Source organism: Schistocerca cancellata, chromosome 9 (assembly GCF_023864275.1).
Source record: "Schistocerca cancellata isolate TAMUIC-IGC-003103 chromosome 9, iqSchCanc2.1, whole genome shotgun sequence".
In the NCBI taxonomy this organism is placed as follows: Eukaryota; Metazoa; Arthropoda; class Insecta; order Orthoptera; family Acrididae; genus Schistocerca; species Schistocerca cancellata.
The window spans coordinates 43,683,099-43,696,439 of record NC_064634.1 but is presented as its reverse complement, the minus strand read 5'-3'; the positions used below and the strand labels follow the sequence as shown (position 1 = coordinate 43,696,439).

Sequence of the window (13,341 nt, the reverse complement as noted above, 5' to 3'; positions counted from 1 at the left end):
GAGGGCGCCACGAACTTGTAAGTAATTTTCAGCCAGGTGTCCAGATACTTTGGATCACATAGTGTCTGCTTGGACTGGTTACAGTACCAGTGACATACGCAAAAACAACTAGTTCTGCTTTTTATGTATTAGACGGAAGATCTACATCTACATCTACATTTATACTCCGCAAGCCACCGAACGGTGTGTGGCGTAGGGCACTTTACGTGCCACTGTCATTACCTCCCTTTTCTGTTCCAGTCGCGTATGGTTCGCGGCAAGAACGACTGTCTGAAAGCCTCGTGCGCGCTCGAATCTCTCTGATTTTACATTCGTGATCTCCTTGGGAGGTATAAGTAGGGGAAAGCAATGTATTCGATACCTCATCCAGAAACGCACCCTCTCGAAACCTGGCGAGCAAGCTACACCGCGATGCAGAGAGCCTCTCTTGCAGAGTCTGCCACTTGAGTTTGCTAAACATCTCCGTAACGCTATCACGGTTACCAAATAACCCTGTGACGAAACGCGCCGCTCTTCTTTGGATCTTCTCTATCTCCTCCGTCAAACCGATCTGGTACGGATCCCACACTGATGAGCAATACTCAAGTATAGGTCGAACGAGTATTTTGTAAGCCACCTCCTTTGTTGATGGACTACATTTTCTAAGGACTCTCCCAATGAATCTCAACCTGGTACCCGCCTTACCAACAATTAATTTTATATGATCATTCCACTTCAAATCGTTCCGCACGCATACTCCCAGAAATTTTACAGAAGTAACTGCTACCAGTGTTTGTTCCGCTATCATATAATCATACAATAAAGGATCCTTCTTTCTATGTATTCGCAATACATTACATTTGTCTATGTTAAGGGTCAGTTGCCACTCCCTGCACTAACTGCCTATCCGCTGCAGATCTTCCTGCATTTCGCTACAATTTTCTAATGCTGCAACTTCTCTGTATACTATAGCATCATCCGCGAAAAGCCGCATGGAACTTCCGACACTATCTACTAGGTCATTTATATATATTGTGAAAAGCAATGGTCCTATAACACTCCCCTGTGGCACACCAGAGGTTATTTTAACGTCTGTAGACGTCTCTCCATTGACAACAACATGCTGTGTTCTGTTTGCTAAAAACTCTTCAATCCAGCCACACAGCTGGTCTGATATTCCGTAGGCTCTTACTTTGTTCATCAGGCGACCGTGCGGAACTGTATCGAACGCCTTCCGGAAGTCGAGGAAAATAGCATCTACCTGGGAGCCTGTATCTAATATTTTCTGGGTCTCATGAACAAATAAAGCGAGTTGGGTCTCACACGATCGCTGTTTCCGGAATCCAAGTTGATTCCTACATAGTAGATTCTGGGTTTCCAAAAACGACATGATACTCGAGCAAAAAACATGTTCTAAAATTCTACAACAGATCGACGTCAGAGATATAGGACTATAGTTTTGCGCATATGCTCGACGACCCTTCTTGAAGACTGGGACTACTTGTGCTCTTTTCCAATCATTTGGAACCTTCCGTTTGTAACCTCCCAAGAAATAATAAAATGGGAAATATTTATATGTGAATACTCATCGTACTAAGTGAAACCTCCCCACAAAAATTTTGAAAGGACAATAATTAAATGTTAATAGGAATCGTGTTAAAGGTAACCTCCCAGCAAATTCTTACAAGACAATACAAATGTTAATGTGAATAGAACCAAGTGTGATTTCCCAGCAAAAATAAAAAGAAAAGTCTATGATAATGAAAACGTGCCAAAAGTTATTTCCCCACAAGATTACTGAATAATAATGACTCTAATGTTGTTCAGCTCCCACAAAACATCGTTAAATTGAAATAAAAGCGACTGTACCTTCTCTACAAAAATATTGAAAAATAATGGCCCAATGTAAACTCGACACAAAAATTGAGAAATGAACATTCAATTGTAATGATTTTTTTTCTTTTTAATGACGATTGCCTTGAAAACAGAATTATTATTGGGGCATTTGTTGAACAAATTAATTACAATTACAATACATTATTAGCTGAGCGCAATCCTGCTTCATTACCTTATTTAACAATATACTTCGTCCTGAATCGTGACCAGAGACCCATGTCGACGCCCGCCGACTCCGACCGAGTACATCTCGCAACTAAACTACATGCAACTGAACTACATGCTCTCGCGACTCGCTACGTACCACAACTGTTCCTGCCGGCTCGCTACACGCAACTGCTAACTCGCAACTGCCACTACCGACTCCCTACATGCGACTGCATCTCGCAACAACTACTACATGGTCTCTGGTCAAAGATTGTGTGGCTCACCATCGCTGCGTACGCGTTTCACGTTCCTCTAGAGACTTGCGGTACACGGCTGTTAGAAGGGGGCAAGTTCTTTCGCGTACTCTGTGTAGATCGTTTACATATACACTGATGAGCCAAAACATTAGGACCACCTACTTAATGGATTGTCTGTCAGTCTTTGGAACGAAGTACATCACTGGTTCTGCGTATCAGGGATCCGACAGTTTGTTGGTGGGTTTGCGGAGGTACGTGGCATTAGATGCGCACAGATCACGTAATTCGCGTACGCGTACGCGGTGGTGGGGCCAAATGCCGACCCAGTTTGGTTCCACAGGATTTACCTCAGGCGAATTTGGTGGCCGAGACGTTAACGTGAGTTTACTGTGTTGCTACTCAAACCTTATAAGAGTCGAGGGACGTGAAAGGGAAGCAGTGGTTGGGAAGGGAGTAAGACAGGGTTGTAGCCTCTCCCCGATGTTATTCAATCTCTATATTGAGCAAGCAGTAAAGGAAACGAAAGAAAAATTCGGAGTAGGTATTAAAATCCACGGAGAAGAAATAAAAACTTTGAGGTTCGCCGATGACATTGTAATTCTGTCAGAGACAGCAAAGGACTTGGAAGAGCAGTTGAACGGAATGGATGGTGTCTTGAAGGGAGGATATAAGATGAACATCAACAAAAGCAAAACGAGGATAATGGAATGTAGTCGAATTAAGTCGGGTGATGCTGAGGGTATTAGATTAGGAAATGAGACACTTAAAGTAGTAAAGGAGTTTTGCTATTTGGGGAGCAAAATAACTGATGATGGACGAAGTAGAGAGGATATAATATGTAGACTGGCAATGGCAAGGAAAGCGTTTCTGAAGAAGTGAAATTTGTTAACATCGAGTATAGATTTAAGTGTCAGGAAGTTATTTGTGAAAGTATTTGTATGGAGTGTAGCCATGTATGGAAGTGAAACATGGACGGTAAATAGTTTGGACAAGAAGAGAATAGAAGCTTTTGAAATGTGGTGCTACAGAAGAATGCTGAAGATTAGATGGGTAGATCACATAACTAATTAGGAAGTATTGAATAGGATTGGGGAGAAGAGAAGTTTGTGGCACAACTTGACCAGAAGAAGGGATCGGTTGGTAGGACATGTTCTGAGGCATCAAGGGATCACCAATTTAGTATTGGAGGGCAGCGTGGAGGGTAAAAATCTTAGGGGGAGACCAAGAGATGAATACACTAAGCAGATTCAGAAGGATGTAGGTTGCAGTAGGTACTGGGAGATGAAGAGGCTTGCACAGGATAGAGTAGCATGGAGAGCTGCATCAAACCAGTCTCAGGACTGAAGACCACAACAACAACAACAACTCAAACCTCTGTAGCACGGTTCTGGCTCCGAGACACGGACAATTATAGTGTTGAAAGATGACATCAATAATGATGGGATGCAGGTCGTTCGCATATGTCAGCGTACCTTCGATTACTACCGCATGTCCCATGCAAAGGTAGGAGAATGGCTTGCACAGCATAACGCTGCTCCCACCAGCCTGCGCCTGTGGCACAGTGCACGTTTCGAGCCACCTTACACTTCGATGACGGCGTTTGTGGAGACGACCAGCGACCTAGTGTAGCAAAAATGTGATTCTCCCGAAGAGCCGGTACCTTTCCGTTGTTCGACGGTCGAATCCCGACGGTCCCGCACCCACTGCAGTCGTAATTGATGACGTCGTTGGGTCAACATGTGAACGCGTACGGGTGGTCTGGTGCAGAGCCGCATGTTCGGCATTGTACGATGCACGGTGTGCTCCGAAGCACTTGTGCGTGCACCAGCATCGAGCTTTTTCGACGGAGATGCCACAAGTCACTGTAACGCCGGAAATGCATATCCTCCTATTTCCATCTATTGTACTATAAATTTGTTTTCCTTATTTTTGTTACCTGGACATATGACATTTCTGTGTCTTTACATATTGTAATTGTTTTACTATTTGTATATATATACACTCCTGGAAATGGAAAAAAGAACACATTGACACCGGTGTGTCAGACCCACCATACTTGCTCCGGACACTGCGAGACGGCTGTACAAGCAATGATCATACGCACGGCACAGCGGACACACCAGGAACCGCGGTGTTGGCCGTCGAATGGCGCTAGCTGCGCAGCATTTGTGCACCACCGCCGTCAGTGTCAGCCAGTTTGCCGTGGCATACGGAGCTCCATCGCAGTCTTTAACACTGGTAGCATGCCGCGACAGCGTGGACGTGAACCGTATGTGCAGTTGACGGACTTTGAGCGAGGGCGTATAGTGGGCATGCGGGAGGCCGGGTGGACGTACCGCCGAATTGCTCGACACGTGGGGCGTGAGGTCTCCACAGTACATCGATGTTGTCGCCAGTGGTCGGCGGAAGGTGCACGTGCCCGTCGACCTGGGACCGGACCGCAGCGACGCACGGATGCACGCCAAGACCGTAGGATCCTACGCAGTGCCGTAGGCGACCGCACCGCCACTTCCCAGCAAATTAGGGACACTGTTGCTCCTGGGGTATCGGCGAGGACCATTCGCAACCGTCTCCATGAAGCTGGGATACCGTCCCGCACACCGTTAGGCCGTCTTCCGCTCACGCCCCAACATCGTGCAGCCCGCCTCCAGTGGTGTCGCGACAGGCGTGAATGGAGGGACGAATGGAGACGTGTCGTCCTCAGCGATGAGAGTCGCTTCTGCCTTGGTGCCAATGATGGTCGTATGCGTGTTTGGCGCCGTGCAGGTGAGCGCCACAATCAGGACTGCATACGACCGAGGCACACAGGGCCAACACCCGGCATCATGGTGTGGGGAGCGATCTCCTACACTGGCCGTACACCACTGGTGATCGTCGAGGGGACACTAAATAGTGCACGGTACATCCAAACCGTCATCGAACCCATCGTTCTACCATTCCTAGACCGGCAAGGGAACTTGCTGTTCCAACAGGACAATGCTCGTCCGCATGTATCCCGTGCCACCCAACGTGCTCTAGAAGGTGTAAGTCAACTACCCTGGCCAGCAAGATCTCCGGATCTGTCCCCCATTGAGCATGTTTGGGACTGGATGAAGCGTCGTCTCACGCGGTCTGCACGTCCAGCACGAACGCTGGTCCATCTGAGGCGCCAGGTGAAAATGGCATGGCAAGCCGTTCCACAGGACTACATCCAGCATCTCTACGATCGTCTCCATGGGAGAACAGCAGCCTGCATTGCTGCGAAAGGTGGATATACACTGTACTAGTGCCGACATTGTGCATGCTCTGTTGCCTGTGTCTACGTGCCTGTGGTTCTGTCAGTGTGATCATGTGATGTATCTGACCCCAGGAATGTGTCAATAAAGTTTCCCCTTCCTGGGACAATGAATTCACGGTGTTCTTATTTCAATTTCCAGGAGTGTATTTATGCATTTATGTCGATGTATAATTGGTTTGTTTCGTAATTATTATTTGTATTTTTACGCTGGGTCTTGCCTAGGGAAAACTGTGCTATCGAACGATTACATCGATAGGTCGTGTGGAGAACCCAAGTGTTTAAGATCTTTGGTAGTGTTAACTCTGTCGCGTGGAGCGCGGGCAGAGCGGAGTCTGGCTGGGGTGGTGCAGTGGAGCAGGTGTGTTGTGTGAAGCTCCCGCGAGTTGCCGCGGTTTCGGGGTTTGGCAGCATGTAATTGCGCTCGACTTGCGATGATAGTTTCGGACATGGTGTCGCGGACGGGAAGCATTAGCTGGCGCACATCAAGAGCCCGTTTCGTCTGGTGACCGTGTCGAGAAGAAGGCGCGCCAACATCCAGCTTCTGTAACAGCGACGGCCGACAATGAGTGACTGTCGCCACCTCCTCGATCGACGGCTTCAAACCTTCAATCAACCAACAAGGAAGAGTGGAAGCACGTAAAGTATTTTACTGAATTTCGATGTGCTTCAGAAAGAGAGCTCACTATTAACTTCAGTCACTAAATTAACTTTCGATTTTCCGGTTTTATTAATTCTTTCGCTAAATTAAGTCAGAGTGTAGCGAAATTTATTACTTATGACAAACTTTCAGTTTTCACACTACACGTGTCAACCTTCAGTTGCCACGCTTCTAGTGCTAATTATATGTGTAATAATCTTTATTTTTCAGTTACTATAGTAATTGTCCTTAGGACTGGCGACCGTAATTTCCCCCAAATCTCAAATATCTAATTACCGCTAGTTGATTGTTAACGTAACGGCCGCACATTTACTTTCTTTATTAACTTTACCCCTATTTCAAAATTAATTTCCACCAGTTTCATTAGCATTTTTCCTTTCATTTAGATGTAACCCTTTCCTCCCTCTTTACCGACAAATTAACCTTGGTGACGATTGCTTTTCCCAAATTTCCATTAGGTACACGCGGTTTAATTTTTCACTGTCATTAAGGTCGATAAGTGAGGGGGGAGGTTACATCACCATCTACCCTCCTTTACAGAGCAGACAAGCGACGTTCTGTGAAGAGTCGTGGAAGTCCAACCATTTAGCGCCTAGTGGTAATTTCACTGTTTCTCTACTTCTTTCCGTAGATGCTCACGATAGTAGCACGTGAACATTCGTGCAGCTTCGTCGTTTTCTAGATACTCGTTCACAGGCTCTGCATAATAATAATCTGTCCTTTGTCAAAGTCGCTTATTTCAGTGGATTTCCACATTTGCAGCCCATATCTTCGCTGGGTGATCCCCCCATCCGTGTCAGCACTGCTCACGTACTTTTGTTACCGCGTCACGCTCCCGCACGGACAAAGCAGTGGACTACCTAACACACATCACGAATGCCATACTTAAACACCAACACTTCCCCGCCTTTTGGAAGACGGCCAAGGTCGTGATGTTCAGGAAGCCGGGGAAAGACTACTCCCTCCCACAAAATTACCGACCCATCAGTCTGCTGAGCGCGCTCAGCAAGATCGTTGGGAAGGTAATACTAAAACGACTCACCAGGCACTGCATCACAAACGACACCCTGAGACCGGAGCAATTCGGTTTCAGGAATCACCACTCAACAACACAACTACTCCTCCGCGTCGTCGAATACAAAACACACGGATACAACACAAACAAAGCAACTGGGGCAGTGTTCCTGGACATCGAAAAGGCTTTCTATCGTCTACGGCACAACGGCCTAATACGCAAACTCAGCGACGCAGGGTTCCCCGATGGGCTCGTACGTCTCATACACATATCTCACGGACAGGAGTTTCAACACTGACGTGCAGGGCAAACAATCGATACGACATGGTATCCAGGCAGGAGTACCCCAAGGAAACATCCTAGGGCCCTTACTGTTTAACCTCTGCATTAACGACCTCCCAGCTACACACAGCACGACGGTGGCAGTCTACGCGGATGACACCGCCATCCTTGCGCAAGATTGGAAGCCGTCTAACATTAACTCATGACTACAGACTGCACTCAGAGTAGCAGAACCTAGGCTGGTGAAATGGCGTGTTAGAGAAAACGTCGACATGTGCGGAGCCGTTCTGTTCTCTAGAAGACCGAAACTACTGCGCAAACATCAGCACTGCAACCCAATAACACTACATGCACGCCCAATACGTTTCCGCGAGAAGGTCAAATACCTCGGTGTCTCGCAGGATCGGAAACTGCTCTGGGGGGATCACATTCAGCATGTGACCAGCAAAGTAAACGAGAGTCTCAAACAACTCTACCCTATGCTTAACAGGCGTAGCACACTGAATAGGAGGGTGTCTAGGTCCATGTACATGACACTTATTCGACCCCTGATGACGTACGCAGCCCCTGTCTGGGGATACGCTGCGCCCACTCGCCTGCGCCGTCTGCAGCTCATACATAACAAAGTATTCAGAATCATAAGCAATGCTCCGCGCTACATACGCACCGCGGACCTTCACCGGGAATATCGGCTAGATACCATCTTGCAGGTATTTCAAAAACTCTCCACACGACTGTGCAGTAACACGAGACACTCGCGCAAACCGTTTATCCTTTATCTGGGTAACTACGTCCACAACCATAGACGGAAACATAGTAGACCAAAGACACTATTGACAACGAAGTAAACATCTATGGTCCATAGCACGCTAACACGACAGTACTGGCGAGCCCCTGCAACACAGCTACTACTGGTAACCCCAGATGCTCGACCCGCCGAAAAACAGGCAACCGCAGGGAAATCGTACTGTACACAGCGCGCAAACCAGCCACACACACCCCCTACAATGTGAGCCGATCTATGACCGATCGCCCACTAATGTATGACGACCTTGAACTACACTCCTGGAAATGGAAAAAAGAACACATTGACACCGGTGTGTCAGACCCACCATACTTGCTCCGGACACTGCGAGAGGGCTGTACAAGCAATGATCACACGCACGGCACAGCGGACACACCAGGAACCGCGGTGTTGGCCGTCGAATGGCGCTAGCTGCGCAGCATTTGTGCACCGCCGCCGGCAGTGTCAGCCAGTTTGCCGTGGCATACGGAGCTCCATCGCAGTCTTTAACACTGGTAGCATGCCGCGACAGCGTGGACGTGAACCGTATGTGCCAGTTGACGGACTTTGAGCGAGGGCGTATAGTGGGCATGCGGGAGGCCGGGTGGACGTACCGCCGAATTGCTCAACACGTGGGGCGTGAGGTCTCCACAGTACATCGATGTTGTCGCCAGTGGTCGGCGGAAGGTGCACGTGCCCGTCGACCTGGGACCGGACCGCAGCGACGCACGGATGCACGCCAAGACCGTAGGATCCTACGCAGTGCCGTAGGGGACCGCACCGCCACTTCCCAGCAAATTAGGGACACTGTTGCTCCTGGGGTATCGGCGAGGACCATTCGCAACCGTCTCCATGAAGCTGGGCTACGGTCCCGCACACCGTTAGGCCGTCTTCCGCTCACGCCCCAACATCGTGCAGCCCGCCTCCAGTGGTGTCGCGACAGGCGTGAATGGAGGGACGAATGGAGACGTGTCGTCTTCAGCGATGAGAGTCGCTTCTGCCTTGGTGCCAATGATGGTCGTATGCGTGTTTGGCGCCGTGCAGGTGAGCGCCACAATCAGGACTGCATACGACCGAGGCACACAGGGCCAACACCCGGCATCATGGTGTGGGGAGCGATCTCCTACACTGGCCGTACACCACTGGTGATCGTCGAGGGAACACTGAATAGTGCATGGTACATCCAAACCGTCATCGAACCCATCGTTCTACCATTCCTAGACCGGCAAGGGAACTTGCTGTTCCAACAGGACAATGCACGTCCGCATGTATCCCGTGCCACCCAACGTGCTCTAGAAGGTGTAAATCAACTACCCTGGCCAGCAAGATCTCCGGATCTGTCCCCCATTGAACATGTTTGGGACTGGATGAAGCGTCGTCTCACGCGGTCTGCACGTCCAGCACGAACGCTGGTCCAACTGAGACGCCAGGTGGAAATGGCATGGCAAGCCGTTCCACAGGACTACATCCAGCATCTCTACGATCGTCTCCATGGGAGAATAGCAGCCTGCATTGCTGCGAAAGGTGGATATACACTGTACTACTGCCGACATTGTGCATGCTCTGTTGCCTGTGTCTACGTGCCTGTGGTTCTGTCAGTGTGATCATGTGATGTATCTGACCCCAGGAATGTGTCAATAAAGTTTCCCCTTCCTGGGACAATGAATTCACGGTGTTCTTATTTCAATTTCCAGGAGTGTATTACAGGGACGCAGCAACTGCAGCAAGCCCCACAACGAGCTTCCGCAGCGACAGAGGTAGGGATGCACAGTGTCTCGCACTAACATAACCACACCTTGCATGCACTCTGGCAGATAGCAAGCCGTTACTGCCCTTACTACCCGTCCTACTGTCGCAGAGGTTTTTTTCCCTTGGCGCTTGCCTTGGCACTTTTTTTCCTCTGCACTTACAACCGCTACCCTTCGATCGCTTTCGTCCACTTTCTATCTCCTGATGGACCATGTTAATGAGTAATCTTACCCAGACGCGTGGATAACATCACAGCCCGTAACCTGTGACTCCTGATTCAAAAACTAACATGTTATACGGAGGTGACAGCAGAAATTTTGGTTTGGTCACCACGCTGGTGTGGGCGTGGAGGGGCCCCATCCTATTTATTAAAAAGCTCCCGCAACGCGACCAGGCGGCATCCAATTTCGCAGTGGCCAATGGTCATAATATTTGGCTCGTCAGTGTGTGAGGAACAATAGTTGATTCTGAAAACGCGTTGATGGTTTCAAATGTTTGCTCATATCGTCTTTGGCTTTAATACGAGGTGCATTCAAGTTCTAAGGCCTCAGATTTATTTTCTAGTTAACTAATCACCCGAAATCGGTGAAACTGGCGTTACTTCTCGACGTAATCGCCCTGCAGACGTACACATTTTTCACACACTGGAAAATCGCTGAGGCAACAGCAGCACGGCTGGTGAATGTGCGGCCACAGAGAGTGTCTTTCATTGTTGGAAAAAGCCAAAAGTCACTAGGAGCCAGGTCAGGTGAGTAGGGAGCATGAGGAATCACTTCAAAGTTGTTATCACGAAGAAACTGTTGCGTAACGTTAGCTCGATGTGCAGGTGCGTTGTCTTGGTGAAACAGCACATGCGCAGCCCTTCCCAGACGTTTTTGTTGCAGTGCAGGAAGGAATTTGTTCTTCAAAACATTTTCATAGGATGCACCTGTTACCGTAGTGTCCTTTGGAACGCAGTGGGTAAGGATTACGCCCTCGCTGTCCCAGAACATGGGCACCATCATTTTTTCAGCACTGGCGGTTACCCGAAATTTTTTTGGTGGCGGTGAATCTGTGTGCTTCCATTGAGCTGACTGGCGCTTTGTTTCTGGATTGAAAAATGGCATCCACGTCTCATCCATTCTCACAACCGACGAAAAGAAAGTCCCATTCATGGTGTCGTTGCGCATCAACATTGCTTGGCAACATGCCACACGGGCAGCCATGTGGTCGTCGGTCAGCATTCGTGGCACCCACCTGGATGACACTTTTCGCATTTTCAGGTCGTCATGCAGGACTGTGTGCACAGAACCCACAGAAATGCCAACTCTGTAGGTGATCTGTTCAACAGTCATTCGGCGATCCCCCAAAACAATTCTCTCCACTTTCTCGATCATGTCGTCAGACCGGCTTGTGCGAGCCCGAGGTTGTTTTGGTTTGTTGTCACACGATGTTCTGCCTTCATTAAACTGTCGCACCCACGAACGCACTTTGGACACATCCATAACTCCATCACCACATGTCTCCTTCAACTGTCGATGAATTTCAATTGGTTTCACACCACGCAAATTCAGAAAACGAATGATTGCACGCTGTTCAAGTAAGGAAAACGTCGCCATTTTAAGCATTTAAAACAGTTCTCATTCTCACCGCTGGTGGTAAAATTCCATCTGCGGTACGTGCTGCCATCTCTGGGACGTATTGACAATGAACGCGGCCTCATTTTTAAACAATGCGCATGTTTCTATCTCTTTCCAGTCCGGGGAAAAAAAATCAGAGGCCTTAGAACTTGAATGCACTTCTAATGACGTCACTCGTCAATGCCGATTGCTTTATCTCATTGTTTAGTATTCCCAAGAATTTCAATGACAGTGCCATAGTATAGTTTATTCATATGAATGAAGAGCATACAATGCGACTAGTTTTGCTCAAAAATACCAACTGAAAACAAAGCATCATCGGCCTCTCCGGTTATCTCGGTGTGATTGATTAATGGTTGGAAAGAACAACTCGGCTGAACACCCGAATGAACTCCGTTAAGCAGCATCGATAATAGCGTCATCCAATTCAGTACACCATATAGTTCCCACTCTTTTAACTGCAAAACCCTATTTTTCAACATACTGTCCATTAAATGTGACAGCCTTGTACATCTTGCTGGGAGGGCCTCTATGCCGTATGGTACCACTACACGGGTCAGCATCGGATCCAACGTCTTGTTGCATCAATAACTTCCCCATGATCCACGTACTGCTTCCCACGGAGGGCATCACGCATTGGGCCAATTTCACAACGTGTAGGCTTTCACGACCGGCGTCTTCATTAGTTAAACCTTCCAGGCTGAGAGACCATGGTCGACCTGTAAAACTTCTTCTTCCTGACGTTTCGTTGTCAATTGCGGGCAATGTCAACGACTCACCTCGGAAGATGTCGCCCGCAGTTGGCAACGAAACGTCAGGAAGAAGTTTTACAGATCGACCACGGTCTCTCAGTTTTAACTAATGAAGGAGAATTTCGTTTGAATTTTTGTGGCGACTAACAATCTGAAGCCGTTCCTTCGGTATCCTGACGGTAGCACAGTACACTTAGGAGTTGATCGATCCACCATGAGGGAGAAACTGAAACAGAAAAACGCCTTCATGGACACGGGAGACCGTCGCCATGACTTTACAGGTTGACGGTATGGCTTTGAATCCCAGGAGGATAGGTGCCGTGGCGCCACTGCATGGGTTGCCGTTCCTTTCCGGCTCGAAGTGATGAACCCACGTTTCACCGCCTGTGAAGATATCGACAAAAATTTTTCACCATCAGCCTCGTAGCGCTCAAGCGATTCCGCAGTGATGGTCCTTTGTTGCTGATTATGGTCTCCTGTTAGGTGGCGAGGAATCCAGCGGGCATACACCGTCGAGTCCCCCAACTGGTAGACAGTTGTGTCAGCACTACCAACAGTGACATCCAGTTGGGCAGCGAGGTGTTTGAACCGCCCATCACCTCTAATGAGAGTGTCCGCACGTTCCAACATTGCTGAAGACATGGCTGCTTGCCGCCAGACGTCACGCCGGAGGTCGGACAGGCTTGTGTGACCTCGTTGCGTTGATGACAGACGCTTCGCCCAACGACTCACCGTGCTTTTTTCCACTGCCAGGGGTTCCCAACAAAATTTTCTCGAGGACCCCCTCACTGAGCATGATTGATACCTTGTCATATCACAGTATCAAGTACCTAAAAAAGCCAAATGAAGAGTCTTTTTATACGTTTTCTGTTTTTGCTACTTAGAAAAAACATTGACATACTCATTATTGAAAAAATATTGAGCTT

At 48.4% G+C, this 13,341-nt stretch overlaps 1 protein-coding gene across 1 annotated transcript in view; it reads right to left on the bottom strand.

The window, feature by feature from the left end:
* LOC126100993 (uncharacterized) overlaps positions 1–13,341 on the bottom strand; it is a 490,542-nt gene that overhangs the window by 78,038 nt on the left and 399,163 nt on the right. The window lies entirely within an intron of this gene.